Genomic DNA, 13985 nt, shown 5'->3' with positions numbered 1-13985 from the left:
TATATATATATATATATATATATTTGTAACCAAGCCCTAAGCTTTCATTGCAACACCTCCAAATCAACCTCTTTCTTAGGAATTATTGAAATAGCTTCGTTAAATATATTAATCAATCAATGCCATGGCAAATCATGTGAACAGGATGAATGCCTCACAATCAATTGAGAATGGTTGTATTAATTTCATTACCACAGCCTCCAGCTGAATACTAACGCTCATTGCCTTAAAAAGAAAGAGCCTTTAAATTAAGTTACGAATCATTAGACAAGTCACATCAATAAGGGAGCTTCTATTTACACACACTAAACCCTCTTTATACACACATTTAATGAAGGGAGTGTGTAAAAAGTGTAGTGAGGGGGAGATGTATAGAAAGTGTATATTGTGTGTGTAAATAGAAGCTCCCCAACAATAAAGCTTTGTTCCGAAGATATAATTACCAAGACGACCCTCTCTTCCCTTTTGTTTTGTCTTTAGCCTTTTATTTTAGCTTTGAAAAATTAAAATTAGACCCGCGGTAACTTCGCATGTTCTTGCTGTGTCCCATGAAAAAAAAAAAAAAGAAGAAGAAGACACGTCACATGGCATGTCTCATATACTTGTTCTAGCATGTCTTTGTTGGGTATACCTCCTTATTGGAGTGTGGAACCCAATTGGTTTGTTAAAGAGTTTCAATTTGACTTGATTTAGGTATAATATATTTTTATATATTATATTTGAGGAAACCCAATCCAATTTGGATACAATTAGATTTGATTACAAAACCCTAAATTCACAATATATACATATATATTGTTTATGTTTTTTTTTGCTCCGTGGAAGTTGTGAAGAAAAAGTGGCAGCAAATACATCTTTTCCTTGGTGAAATAATACTTGGGTGGAATAGTGTGGCTGCCAATTGATTCATCTTGGTGAGATAATGTGCTGCGGCTGATTGAGAGCAATTCAGTGGAGTCAAACGTTTGGGTCAGTTCTGCTTCGTGTGGTTCGGCTTTCGGTTCTATTTTGGTTTGTTATTTTGGATCTTCTTTAACTCTGATTCAAAAGTTTTTGGTTCATCTATTTGGTGAGGTCTTTCCTCTTTGTTTATTTGTGATTATTTGGAATTCACCTAAGGGTGGTTTTGTGAGACCATTAGTGTCTCGTTTGTAATCGTTTGGAACTTATTTGGCTGATAGTGGAATCGGATTTCGATCCCGTGGACGTACCTCACATTGAGGGAACCACGTAAAAATTCTTGTGTTGCCTTTGATTTAATTTTTCCGCATTAGTTTTTATTCCCATTGATTGATTTACTTGTGGGGGAATCATCGTTTTTCCCTAACAGTCTTTGCCATCTCTGTATCCCATACGTGTCTGACATGACTACGGCATTTATGTTGAGGTGTCGATACTTCATAGTCGACGACAAAGAAAATGAAAAGAACTGAAGAAAAAGCCAAAGAGAAATGGACTGCGTAGAAGAGAGGAATAGATGTAATAGAGAAACCCAACAAGAATGTGTGACCAAAGGAGAGTCAGTCGCCATTTCCTTTCTACAAAAAGTAAATTCAGATATATTATCTATCCCCTTTGTTGTCACAAACCCAAAAACTATATAAATAATAAATAAATAAAATACTAAACCTTGTTTAAAAATTCTAATGCAGTCACACACAAGCACACGCGCACACACAGAGAGGTGGGGTCTTTTTTTTTTTGCCTTTCTATTAAAACAAATAATAGTTAAGGATTATTTTACACATTCCAGATCAATTATTCATTTTTTAGAAACACATATTTTAGAAATAAGGAATATTAATAAGATTTTTTTTTTTTTCTTCTTCTTCTTCTCTTTGTGGTTTTTGCTTTTTGGGTTGGAGGGGAGGGGGCATATGAAAATGACTATAATCAATATTATATAGATTGCAAATATATATATACATATCGTTTGATAAGTGGATTGCAAAATATGTGTTCACACATATAATGTGATGATAGTTAAACAATTGTCAAATTGTTTAAATTCAAAATTCTATCAACACAGGTAAAATAATTAGCAATAGGATGACAATTTAACAATTCTCAAATTATTTGAATTCAACATGATATTCTATGCACTAAAGTAAACGTTGAGAAATGTATGTTATCATAAAATTTACTACTATCTAATTGAATCATAGCATTGCAATATTCAAATTATATTGGATATTGAGTACGGGCATACGTCTATCAATTTTGACAAAAGACCAAGCACAAAAACAAGTTTAAAAACTAAACAAACACAAGAACTCCACATTTATCCAAGGGATTTCAGAATTTGATGGTATTAACACAACTTCATAGAGTAGGAAGAAATTTATTTAGAGACAAGAGTCATAAAGCCACCACAAAGCTCGTGATTTGGTCCAAAGCAGCCGAGGCATATTTGTGGGAGCTAAAAAAAATATATATCAGTTTATTGGGATTAACCCAAACAAGGCCTACAATGGGTCCAACCCAAACAAAATATCACACCCCCTATCTATATTGGGAGGAGGGGAGGATCCCAGAAGAAAGGGTATGTCATTTCTCTTTACACTAGACACCAACACTCTTCATTTCTATATCTTCATTTTGTCAATCAAGTAATTAACTTCACCACCGGAGTTTCTTCGACCGGCAATCCTAGTTGGGTGACATCAATCATGCTCATCTTTGCAGATCTACAGAGACAAAGTTCATCTCTTCGTTAGATCTCTGCAATCCATGTAAGAGGATTTTCATGGTCTCACAATTGGCGGCGTCTATGGGAACGACTGAATGAGATCAACGAAGAACACAACAAACAAAATACTGTAAGTAAACATGTACTGGTTTGTTGGTGATAATTACTAATAAAATACTAAAAAATACAAATAATAAAAATTGCAATAACTATTGAAAGGGCTGAGGGGCGGGAAATTCGTTCTCTTTAAGGAGATTCAAGCTCTTTGTAGTTAGGCAAAGGCTCACACCGGTGCAACAGAAAAAACTTTGACTTGTCCCTCCCAGGATACAATAGCCCAACTAAGTTGTATGGTTCACCAATACTACATAATTGGTTGAATCCAAAACTTCATCACATACACTCTTTATTTATTTGCTTGATAATCTCTCAAATACGAAACTAGCGAACACTTTTTTTGTTTTTTTTTTTTTGTTTTTTAGAACTCCAAATTTCTCTTTCTCTTGAGTTAGTTTTTTTTTTTTTTTTTTTTTGGGTGAGCTACAAATAAGAGAGGTGAAAGGCTCAATTTATAAGCAAGGATACTTGGAGAGAAAAAAAAAAGACTTGACTTAGAGGCAAAGACTTGGAGAGAAAGAAAAGATTTAACTTAACTTAGAGGCAAAGACTTAGAGAGAAAGAAAAGAAGACTTGAAGGGAAAGAAAGGTAGCTTAGAGAACAAGCACACAATATAATTTATAATATATTATAATATTAAAATATCTGCTAACATTCCCCCACCTATTTTAATATTATAGGTAACAAAATCTGAAATTATTAGGCAAAGAAGAATACAATGCATCATGGTAAGTGTGCTCTGCATTGAACCTCCATTAGTGAAACAGTAATATCTACTCCAGAGTCAATAGTATGCTCAGCATTGAACTATGACTGTTTAAGGGAAATAAATAATTATTGCACATACATAATATTCCAGGTGTTCACATAAGCTTTAATAGCCACTACGGCCTTGTGCGATCCCAAGATTCATGAGTGTGTTTGAGAATTAGCCTAAATCTCAGAGGTAGCGACCCCACTAACATACTCACATAGGTGAATTCTATCAAGGGTGCTCCTTTAACTATGACACCCCACTCAATAAGAGCTACAAAAATTCATTAAGAGTTTTTTGTTTTTTTTAATTACTCAACCTCTACAACGTTACAAGATAAATGTACTTACATAATAGGGATGGGTAAAAATTAATTTTGTGTATTTCTTACGGCCATCATATGATCGTTATTCTTATTGAACCCAGTTACAGGATCTCTGGTCCCTAGGTTGGGTATCCTCATACATGGCTCCTGCTACATTCAATGGGCTTCAGCCCTATCCTCCTTGATGTATTCCAGACTTTACCTCTTGCTAAAGCCTTAGTTAATGGACCTGCAAGATTATCACCAGATTTAATATAATCCACATTTGTGATGCCATTATTTATATAAGATCTCACAGTACTGTATTTTCTTCTGATAGATCTTGGATTTACCGTTATAATAACGGTTATTAACTCGACCAATTGCTGCGATGCTATCACAATGAATCAATATAAGTGGAATTAGTTTTTCCCAACAAGAGATTTCATTTAACAAATCTCTTAACTAATTTGCTTCTTCACTAGTTGTAGCTAAAGTAATAACTTAGCCTCCATTGTTGAATTAGCAATAATGGTTTGTTTTTTCGATTTCCAACTTATAGTACCACCTCCCAAGGTAAATAAGTAACCAATGGTCGATAATAAATCACCTGACAAGATATTCTAATTGGCATCACTATAACCTTTAAATTCTGTAGGATACTTACTATAAAACAAGTCATATTTTATGGTACCAGATAAATATTTCATAATCCACTCAATGGCTAGCTAGTGATCACTGCCAGGCTTGCTAGTAAACCTGTTAAGTACTCCAACTGCATGGGCAATGTCAGGTCTAGTACAGTCAGTCGCATAAGGCAAGCTACCAATCATACTAGCATATTCCTTTTGATTAATTACATCCTCATCACTTTCAACGGGAAATAAATATACATGAGGATCAAAAGAAGTAAGAACATGCTTGCACTTATAAAAATTATATTCTCTCAAAATTTTCTTAACATAATGCGACTGATCAAGAAATATACCATTACAGGTTTTGATAATTTTCATTCTCAAAATATAATTAGCCTCGCTAAGATCTTTCATATCAAAATGGCTACTAAGCATATTTTTAGTTTCCGCAATGATATGCAAATTAGAGCCAAATATAAGTAAATCATCCACATAGATGCTACTAATGACATGAGAATTTTCTTCAGATTTATAGTAGATGCATTTATCACATTTATTAGTTTTATAACCATTCTCAATCATGCAGGAATCAAATTTCTCATACCACTGTTTAGGGGCCTGTTTTAAGCCATATAGCGATTTAATTAGCTTGCACACTTTGCTTTCTTGACCGGATTCCACAGAACCCTCAAGTTAATCCATATAGATTTCTTCATCCAGGTCTCCATTTAAAAAGGCTATTTTAACATCCATTTGATGAATTTTTAGATTATGAATTGCAACCAATGCAATTAATAATCTAATGGATGTAACTCTAGTAACCGAAGAAAATATATCAAAAAAGTCAAGATTTGCTTGTTGTTTAAAACCTTTTGCAACAAGCCTTGCTTTATATTTATCAATAGTTCCATCCGGTTTAAGTTTTTCTTTCTCAAAACCCTTTTACAGCCAATAGTTTTACATCCTAGTGGTAAATCTACTAATATCCAAGTTTTATTGGATAATAATGATTCCACCTCATTATTTACAGCCTCGTTCTAAAAAACAGAGTCAGCAGATGCCAAAGCTTCTTGTAAAGTTAATGAAGTTTCCTCCACATTAAAAACATGATAATCAGGGCCAAAATCTTTTTCTAATCTAGCTCTTTTACTCCTTCTAAGTTCAAAAACTACAGTGTTTTGGTTTTGTAAAAGAGGAGTAGAGGAACCGGTTTCAGATAAAATATTTTCTTGATAATTTTGACCCCCACCATTTTTAGATTTAAAAGGAAATTTTTCTTCATGAAAAATTGTATCATCTGATTAAAAAATTATTTTGTTTTCAATATTAAAAAATCTATAGGCTGTACTATTTGTTGCGTATCCAAGAAAAGCACAAGTGGCAGCTTTCACACCTAATTTAAGTCTTTTAGGGTCTACAAGTCTAACAAAGGTTAGACAACCCCAAACTCTCAAATATCCCAAATTTGGTTTATGCCCTTTCCACAACTCAAAAGGTGTAACTTTTGTTTTTTTTTATGTGGCACTCTATTCATAACATAACATGCAATTAAAATTGCTTTTCCCTACAAATTTGAAGGAGCACCTACTTCAATTAGTATAACATTTGTTAAATCAATTAAAGTTATATTTTTCTTTTCTGCTACACCATTAGATGTAGGTGAATATGGTGGAGTAGTTTCATGGATTATTCCCAAAGACTGAGCAAATGAGTTAAATCCAAAAGATTCATACTCCCAGCCTCTATCAGTTCTATATCTTTTAATCTTTTTACCGAATTGATTTTTCACTTTAAGAAGGAATTCTTTAAATTTTTCAAAAGCATCACTTTTATTTTTCAACAAGTATACATAAGTGTATTTTGAAAAATTATCAATAAAAGTGATAAAATATCTATTTCCACCACGTGTTAAAATTCCTTCAAATTCACATAAATCAGTGTGAATTAATTCTAACAATTCAGTATTTCTCATCACACTTTTATGAGGCCTTTTAGTTATTTTTGCTTGACTGCAAACTTCACATTTCTCAAAATTATTTGTTAGTTTGGAAATTAATTCTAAACTACTCACGACTCCTACATATCGGCTATTAATATGACACCGACTTGCATGTCAAAAATTCATAGAAGACAGCATGTAAACAGAAACACATGCTTTCTTATTCTCAATATTTAATTTAAACATTCCATCACATACATATCATTTTTCTTCAAATATGCCTTTTTTAGTGATTACATATTGGTCAGATTCAATAGTCTGCTTGAAACCAGCTTTGTTGAGCAAATAAATCGACATTAAATTTTTCCTCATGGATGGTGTATACAACACATCTTTTAAAACAAGCACACGTCCAGAGGTAAATTTCAGCTCAACATCCCCACACCCGAGTATCTTGGTTAAACTGAAGTTACCAAGTATAACAGTTATCTCCTCATTAAAAGGAATAAAATCTTTGAACTAATCTTTATCATAGCAGACATGCCTATTGGCACTAGAGTCTGTCCACCATCCTTCCACAGATTGAACCATAAAAATATCTGTAATCATGGCCACAAATGGTTCATCGGTAACATTAGCATGTGGTTGAGACATTTGTTTCTGAAAATTGCAAGTTCGAGCAATATGCCCACTTTTGATACACACAAAACATGTCACATTTGTCAGATCTTATGAAGGGGGTTCTTGGTTCCATTTCGTTTGCCTCGGGTAATTTTTATTTTATGGCCTTCTAGTATTTTTCCATATTTTCTTAACTAGCTTCAAGTGACTATTTTTATGAAATCTACCTTTAAGTAAAGTATTTCCAGAAGTTAAATTTACCTTTTTAGTGGAGTGCTCTTGTGTCATAACACATCTTGTCCTCGTGCTTTCTCCTCCACCCGAATCTGTGTGATTAGAGTCTCAAAGGATGTCTCTTTTTGCTTGTGACACATTGACTTTTGAAACTCCCTCCAAGATGATGGCAGTTTGTCAATAATATCTGCTACGACAAGATTGTCTCCAATTTTGATGCCTTTGGATCTAACTTTAGCCACTGGCATCTAAAAATCTTGAACTTGCTCCACCACTGATTTTCCATCTATCATTTGATGCTCGAAAAAACAGCTTGCAGCATATTTTTTAGCGTCTGCCTCTTCAGTGTCATATTTATTTTGCAAGGCTTTTCAAATTTTCTCGGCAATGGTGTAAGTAGTATCATAATAATTATAAAATTGATTCGAAAGACAATTCAAAAGATAATATCGACATTTATACTCATCTGTGTTGTATTTCTCGATTTTTTCAATATAAGTGGCATACACCTCGTCGGTCATCTCTTCAGTGGAGACTTTGTTCGGATTTTTCTAGGTTAGGATATAGGCCACCTTGAGGAGACTGAGGTAGAAAAACACATTGCCTTTCTATCTCTTGAAATGGGCTCCTATAACATGCCCAGGGAGTACCCACACGCGTTAAATAGTTTGGACTCCCGAGATCTCTTTGATCTAATCTCACGAGTGCAATGTGAAACATAGATGAGAGTCCAGATTTGACAACTTTATAGAAAATTCATTTTATTACAAAATTATTGCCACAAATGGATTGCGTCATCAGATCTCAGAGTCGCCACCTAATATTTTGGAAAATTAGAAAACCCATGACTTGTGCCAAGGCTACTGTTCGTCATAACCAACGTTGTCCCAGTTTGAAATCTTAGGTATGAGAGGGAAAGGTCATTAATTGAGCACCCCCACTCACCCGATCAAAAGATCGGCATTTACTAACCATGATATAAATTTTATTTTCTCTATATGTTCATGTTCTAATTATTTAATAAATCCTAAAATTTATTACGTGAAGCATACAAGTATAGACTATGTCACCAACTTTGGAATAACTTGATTTCATGTAGTTTTGAAAGAGTTTTGAAGATGTGTAATCCAAATAAATTGAGTTTACAAACATGAAAATCAACATCATTACAAATTGAGCGATACAACCTCCATCCACTGGCATTCATACGATTATATCACATAAGCAAATAGCCACATGGTAAGATGCTAAACATAATAAAAAAATTATGTACAAACGGGATGCTAAAGCATAACAACTTATATATTTATTGGCATCCCGCGAACAGCTACAAAACAAAATTAGTAATATATGCATAATCTTATATACAAAATCCTTATGCAATACATACACAAGAATGCTTCTAAAGATCCAGCTTCTAAAACATGACATGTGAAACATTGCAAAACATGCGATAGCGTACAAAATCATGTAATAATCAATTAAAGCACAAATATGCAAATTTAGCCGGATCTAGGCATGAATCATGTATATAAAAGCAAGGATGACATTTAAGACATATACATATGCATAGTTATGGAAAGCGATTAAAGAATGAGATAGACAAGAAATGGGGATGGGGAATTATTACAATACTTAAAATAATAACTACAAACCAAATTAGAGAGGAATGAGGAGAATATTAGATCAAAATAAAAACCTCGCAAAACACTCAAAATAAAAATAAATAAAATAAAAGCTTCATGTTCCTTGGAATCGTCAGCTGAAATTGGTCAACATTAAGAGATTACGCCATCTTGTCTGAAAGAAGCTAACCGACCTGCCAAATAGGCCAGCCGGTCAACTAGGCCTAGCAAATCCTGTCTTATTGCTAAACTAAGAAAAGGAACAAACAAGGAATATGTAGGTGGCTTAACTAACCACTACCGGTTAGATTAAAAATAAGAAAACAAATATAAAATTAAAAAAAAATGCAAACTTAAAACAAAACTAACATGAACCTAAAACAAGAAAGCAAATATAAGATAGAACATGCAAGATTACAACAAAACTAATATGAAATTAAAACAAGCGAATAAAAAAATAAATAAATAATTATGAGCTAAACAAACCACTTAGATTACAACAACACACTATGAAATATAAAGTAAGAAAATAACTATGAGATAAACAAACCACTTGGATTATAACAAAACACTATGAAATAAGAAGCAAGAAAATAAATATGAGATAGAAAATATAAGAAAATGAAAGACTGAAAATCCACATTCCAAAGAAAGATTGAACTTCTTGATTTCCAAACTTCCTCTTGATTCAAGTTTAGGAAGTGTGTTCTCAATCCTTAATTTGAAACTAGAATGGAACTCTGGGTATGTATGGTGGAAAAGTGGCTAACTCTCTTATTTTTTCTCACTTTCAACAACTAAACACTCTTCCTTATAATCAAGGCAATTGATCTTTGGTTATATCAGAATTTTGGAGTGGTTTTGGTGTATGGAAATGAGGAATTTCAATAGCTATGGAAGGTATGGGGTGTATATGGAAGATAAGAGTATTTTTGGCTCAAAAACTCAATTTTCTCTCTTTTTTTTACCATTTTCTCACTCTTTTTTCTTTAATTTCGTGGTCCTCTCGCCCTCTTACAATATGATCATTCTATATAGACAATGAGGGAGAGTGAAGGTCAAAAAGAAGGTGGGAGACAAAAATGTGATAGGAGGGCAAATTTTCAAGGTGGTTACATGGGATACTCCTTTATGGATGCAAACAAAATTTCTTTTTGACAATGGGGGGTGAGTGAAGATAATGGAGGATGAGTGGGTATACTTGAATGGATCAGAAAATGGCTCAATTGGGTGTTCCTACCGAGCCAAAACCAAAAAAAAAAAGGCCTGCTGCTGTTTTGGGCCGAGTCAATAAAATCTGCTATTAAGTTCAACTTCAAACGGGCATATCTCCCTTATATGGACTTGGTTTTAGGTGGTTCTTAGGTCTAAATTGAAGCCCTAGAAGTATAATTTCCAATGGTGATAGCCTCATATCTAAATCCTAAGTGTACAAAGAGATATGCCTAATTTAGTGAAGGCTGTTCATTTCCTTCTTAATGATTTAATGCCCATTCTTTTCCTAAATCAGTTTTCTTTCATCCCCTTCTGTTTCCTTCAAATCCAAACTATCCAAACCTATAAAGAAGATGTTTTTAATATTTTTTCAAAGAGTTCACCTCCCTTCCATTTATTTCCACTTTGTCTTTACTCAGTTTACTGAAAAGTGCAATATTGTAATTGAAATGGAAGCCTCAGAACATCGTAGAAACATTTGGAAAAATATTTTGAAAAGAGAGTTTTAAGGTTTAAAATAGTTTGGCCAAAAATGTGTGAAGGTTGGGATTAAAGCTCAAATTTCATTTTTCTTGTTGAGGACTGTTAGGGAACACATTCTGATTGTCATCATCGAGTAATCAATAGATAGGGCCCAAGTTTTAGGGCTGGTCAAAACGGGGTGTCTACAGCTCCCTTGAACTGGAAGGGCTTATTGAGATCGCCGGTATTCTCGTTGGGCGTCTTCAATACTGGCTCCATAAATTTTACTGTTTCAATCTCCTTAAAATTATTGGTGATAATTACAAATAAAACACTAAAAAATACAAATAATAAAAATTCAATAACTATTGAAAGGTCTGAGGCATGGGAAATTCGCTCTCTTTAAGGAGATTCAAGCCCTCTGTGGTTATGCAAAGCCTCACACCAGTGCAACAGAAAAAATCTTGACTTGTCCTCCCCAGGATACAGCAGTCCGACTAAGTCATATGGTTCACCAATATTGCACAATTGGTTGAACCCAAAGCTTTATCACATAACCCGTTATTACTTTGTTTGAAAACTTCTCAAATAAGAAACTAGCAAATACTTTTTTTTTTTTTTAAACTCCAGATTTCTCTCTCACTTGAGTTTTTTTTTTTTTTTTTGAGCTACAAATAAGAGAGGTGAAAGGCTCAATTTATAGGCAAGGATACTTGGAGAGAAAGAAAAAGACTTGACTTAGAGGCAAAGACTTGGAGAGAAAGAAAAGATTGGACTTAGAGGCAAAGACTTGGAGAGAAAGAAAGGAAAACTTAGAGGGAAAGAAAGGTAGCTTGGAGAACAAGCACACAATATAATCTATAACACATTATAATATTAAAATATCTGCTAACATAGTTGAATTAAGGTTAGTGTACTTTCTACAAAATCAAAATCAATCCCAAGTGATATGGCCCACAGCTAAGTCTCTTACTTTTATTTTGATTCAACTTGATTTTGTACATATAGTATCTATGATACCAGTTGTGGTGGGTTGTTGTTTGAATATCAATTTTTGCCTGCTACAACCCAAAAAAAAAAAAAAAAATTATTCTTGATCAATAAAGCCATTCAGGTGTATGAATGGCGTACCACAAAGTATTGTTGATCAATAAATGATTAATGGTTGATAGTCGACTATGTATGTATACAAAGCCGTTTTATAGCCTTTTTTCTACTTTAAACAGCTGCTTTATGCCCCAAGATCCTTTACGAAGCTGTTTAAACAAGGCCGTTTTATGGCCGAGTATGTGTGCATATTCTTAATCAAATTTTGCCCCAATTATAGCTTTTTTATACATTTAGATACATTTTTAATTAATCAATCATTTACAAAGCAGTGCTCCTAAATCTACTTGAACAGTTTCACTTTCACTCTCTCAAACTGAGTTTCACACTTTTGTTTGTAAGAGCTTCTTTTTGGCATTATACAAACAGTTGCTCGACCGAACCCACTTCTAGAATTGTTTGTTTATTTATTTATTTTTTCACAGGAGTTTATTTTAAAATTGCTAGATATACATGTTATTGAATTAAGGAATTACGTTTTGTGGCTCTCCAACTAAAAGAAACAGATAGCTCACGTCTTTCCTTAATAATTTAAGATTTGTATCTATGTTGTTTTGACAACCATACCCGCTATAAGCATTATTTGGCACATTATTGGCAACCAAAATTTGAGCCAAAGTAACCATTATTCGACACAACATTAGGCACATTATTGCAACTTATTTGGCTTATTCGGTAACTTAATCGGCATATTATCAACTTTTATTCGCATATTATCAACAAGGAGTTTCGACAACTTATTGACTTACTCGGCAATTTTTATTTGCATATCAACTGCATATTAACTCTGCATGTTATCAACTCGGCTTCAACAACTTATTCGGCTTATTCGGGAACTTACTCGGTATATTAATTCACAACTTATTCGATATATTACCGCTACAATTCGATATATCATTTGGCATATTATCAAGAGCGTATTAATATCAACTTTGCATTTTATCTAGCATTGGCAACTTATTTGGCACTAACTTCTCGGCAACAATATTTTGCCCTGATATCTTGGCTTCGACAACAATATTCCTCGACACTAATCTCGGTATCAGCATAGAACTAGCATCTTGGCTTGCCGAAATCCACATCTAACAATACCAGAGGATTCGCGTAGACTCAAAGAGTCCAAAGCCACTAACCGAAGGAGCCAAAAATTAACCAACACTTGCCAATAGGTGCACAACAACCCATATTTTCAACAAACTGCAATTTTCAACATTGTCAAAATCAAGTTTGGATTATACCAGTGTGAAAGTACTCATTAAGCCTAGTCCAACGCAATAAACCGCATCAAAATCGGAGCTCAAACGTAGCCGTACAAGCCGGTCGAAGTTTGCTCAGACATTCATCCATTTTTGCCGGGGAAGAAGATGACCAGAGTTGGCAATGACAAACATAGGAAATTATCATGTGCTTCGCGGTTGAATTACAACCTGTTGATCTGAGTCCTCCGATATATTTTGGCTACAACGATGCCATCAGGCGTCCGATTACAACGAGCAAATAGTCGTTTCCAACTATTTGGAGGCTCCTGAACGGATCTGTGCAATCTGATTTTGCCAATTCCATACCCAAAATTTGTTCTTTATCAAGAAGCTTAACATTTATTTGAACAGCGTAACTCGTCAATCAAAACTTTCATTCCTTCTACCGCAGACAATGAAAGTTTTGAGACAATTGTGGGAGTAAAAAATATATATATATATATCAGCTTATTGGGGTTAACCCAAACAAGGCCTACAATGGGTCTAGCTCAAACAAATATCACACCCCTAAGGGGGCATTCCAGAAGAGGGGGTATGTCATCTCTCTCTACACTAGACACTAATACTCTTCATTTCTATACCTTCATTCTGTCAATCAAGTGACTAATTTCACTATCGGAGTGTCTCCGGCCAACAATCCCGATTGGATAGCAAGGATTTTCATGGTCTCATATCCATGCAAAAACATAGAAAGTGCAGTCATTAATCAATTGGCTTAGACATTGTATTTTGCAATGGTAAAAAGCGCAAGGATTGATCGTTACCCCAAGTATGTATGGGGGCACAACTATTCTTACAAATGGGTAGCTGAGAGGGTTGGAAAATCTGTCTTCATACACTCCACAAAATTTCCATGCTAGTTGATCCCCTAATGGTTGATGACGCATAAGTAAGCTTTGCAGTGGCAGACCTGTTTGGTTGACGATTGGTTGACCCATACGTAGACTTTCCCCTTTGTTTGTTGTACTAAATATGCAGGTGACTGCAAGGGGAGAAGAAGGTATGACACTGTTCTTTGTTTGC

This window comes from Camellia sinensis, unplaced genomic scaffold (genome assembly GCF_055761805.1).
Source record: "Camellia sinensis isolate YWXY unplaced genomic scaffold, ASM5576180v1 Unanchor1, whole genome shotgun sequence".
NCBI classification, from domain to species: domain Eukaryota; kingdom Viridiplantae; phylum Streptophyta; class Magnoliopsida; order Ericales; family Theaceae; genus Camellia; species Camellia sinensis.
Note: the sequence above shows the minus strand (reverse complement) of the source record.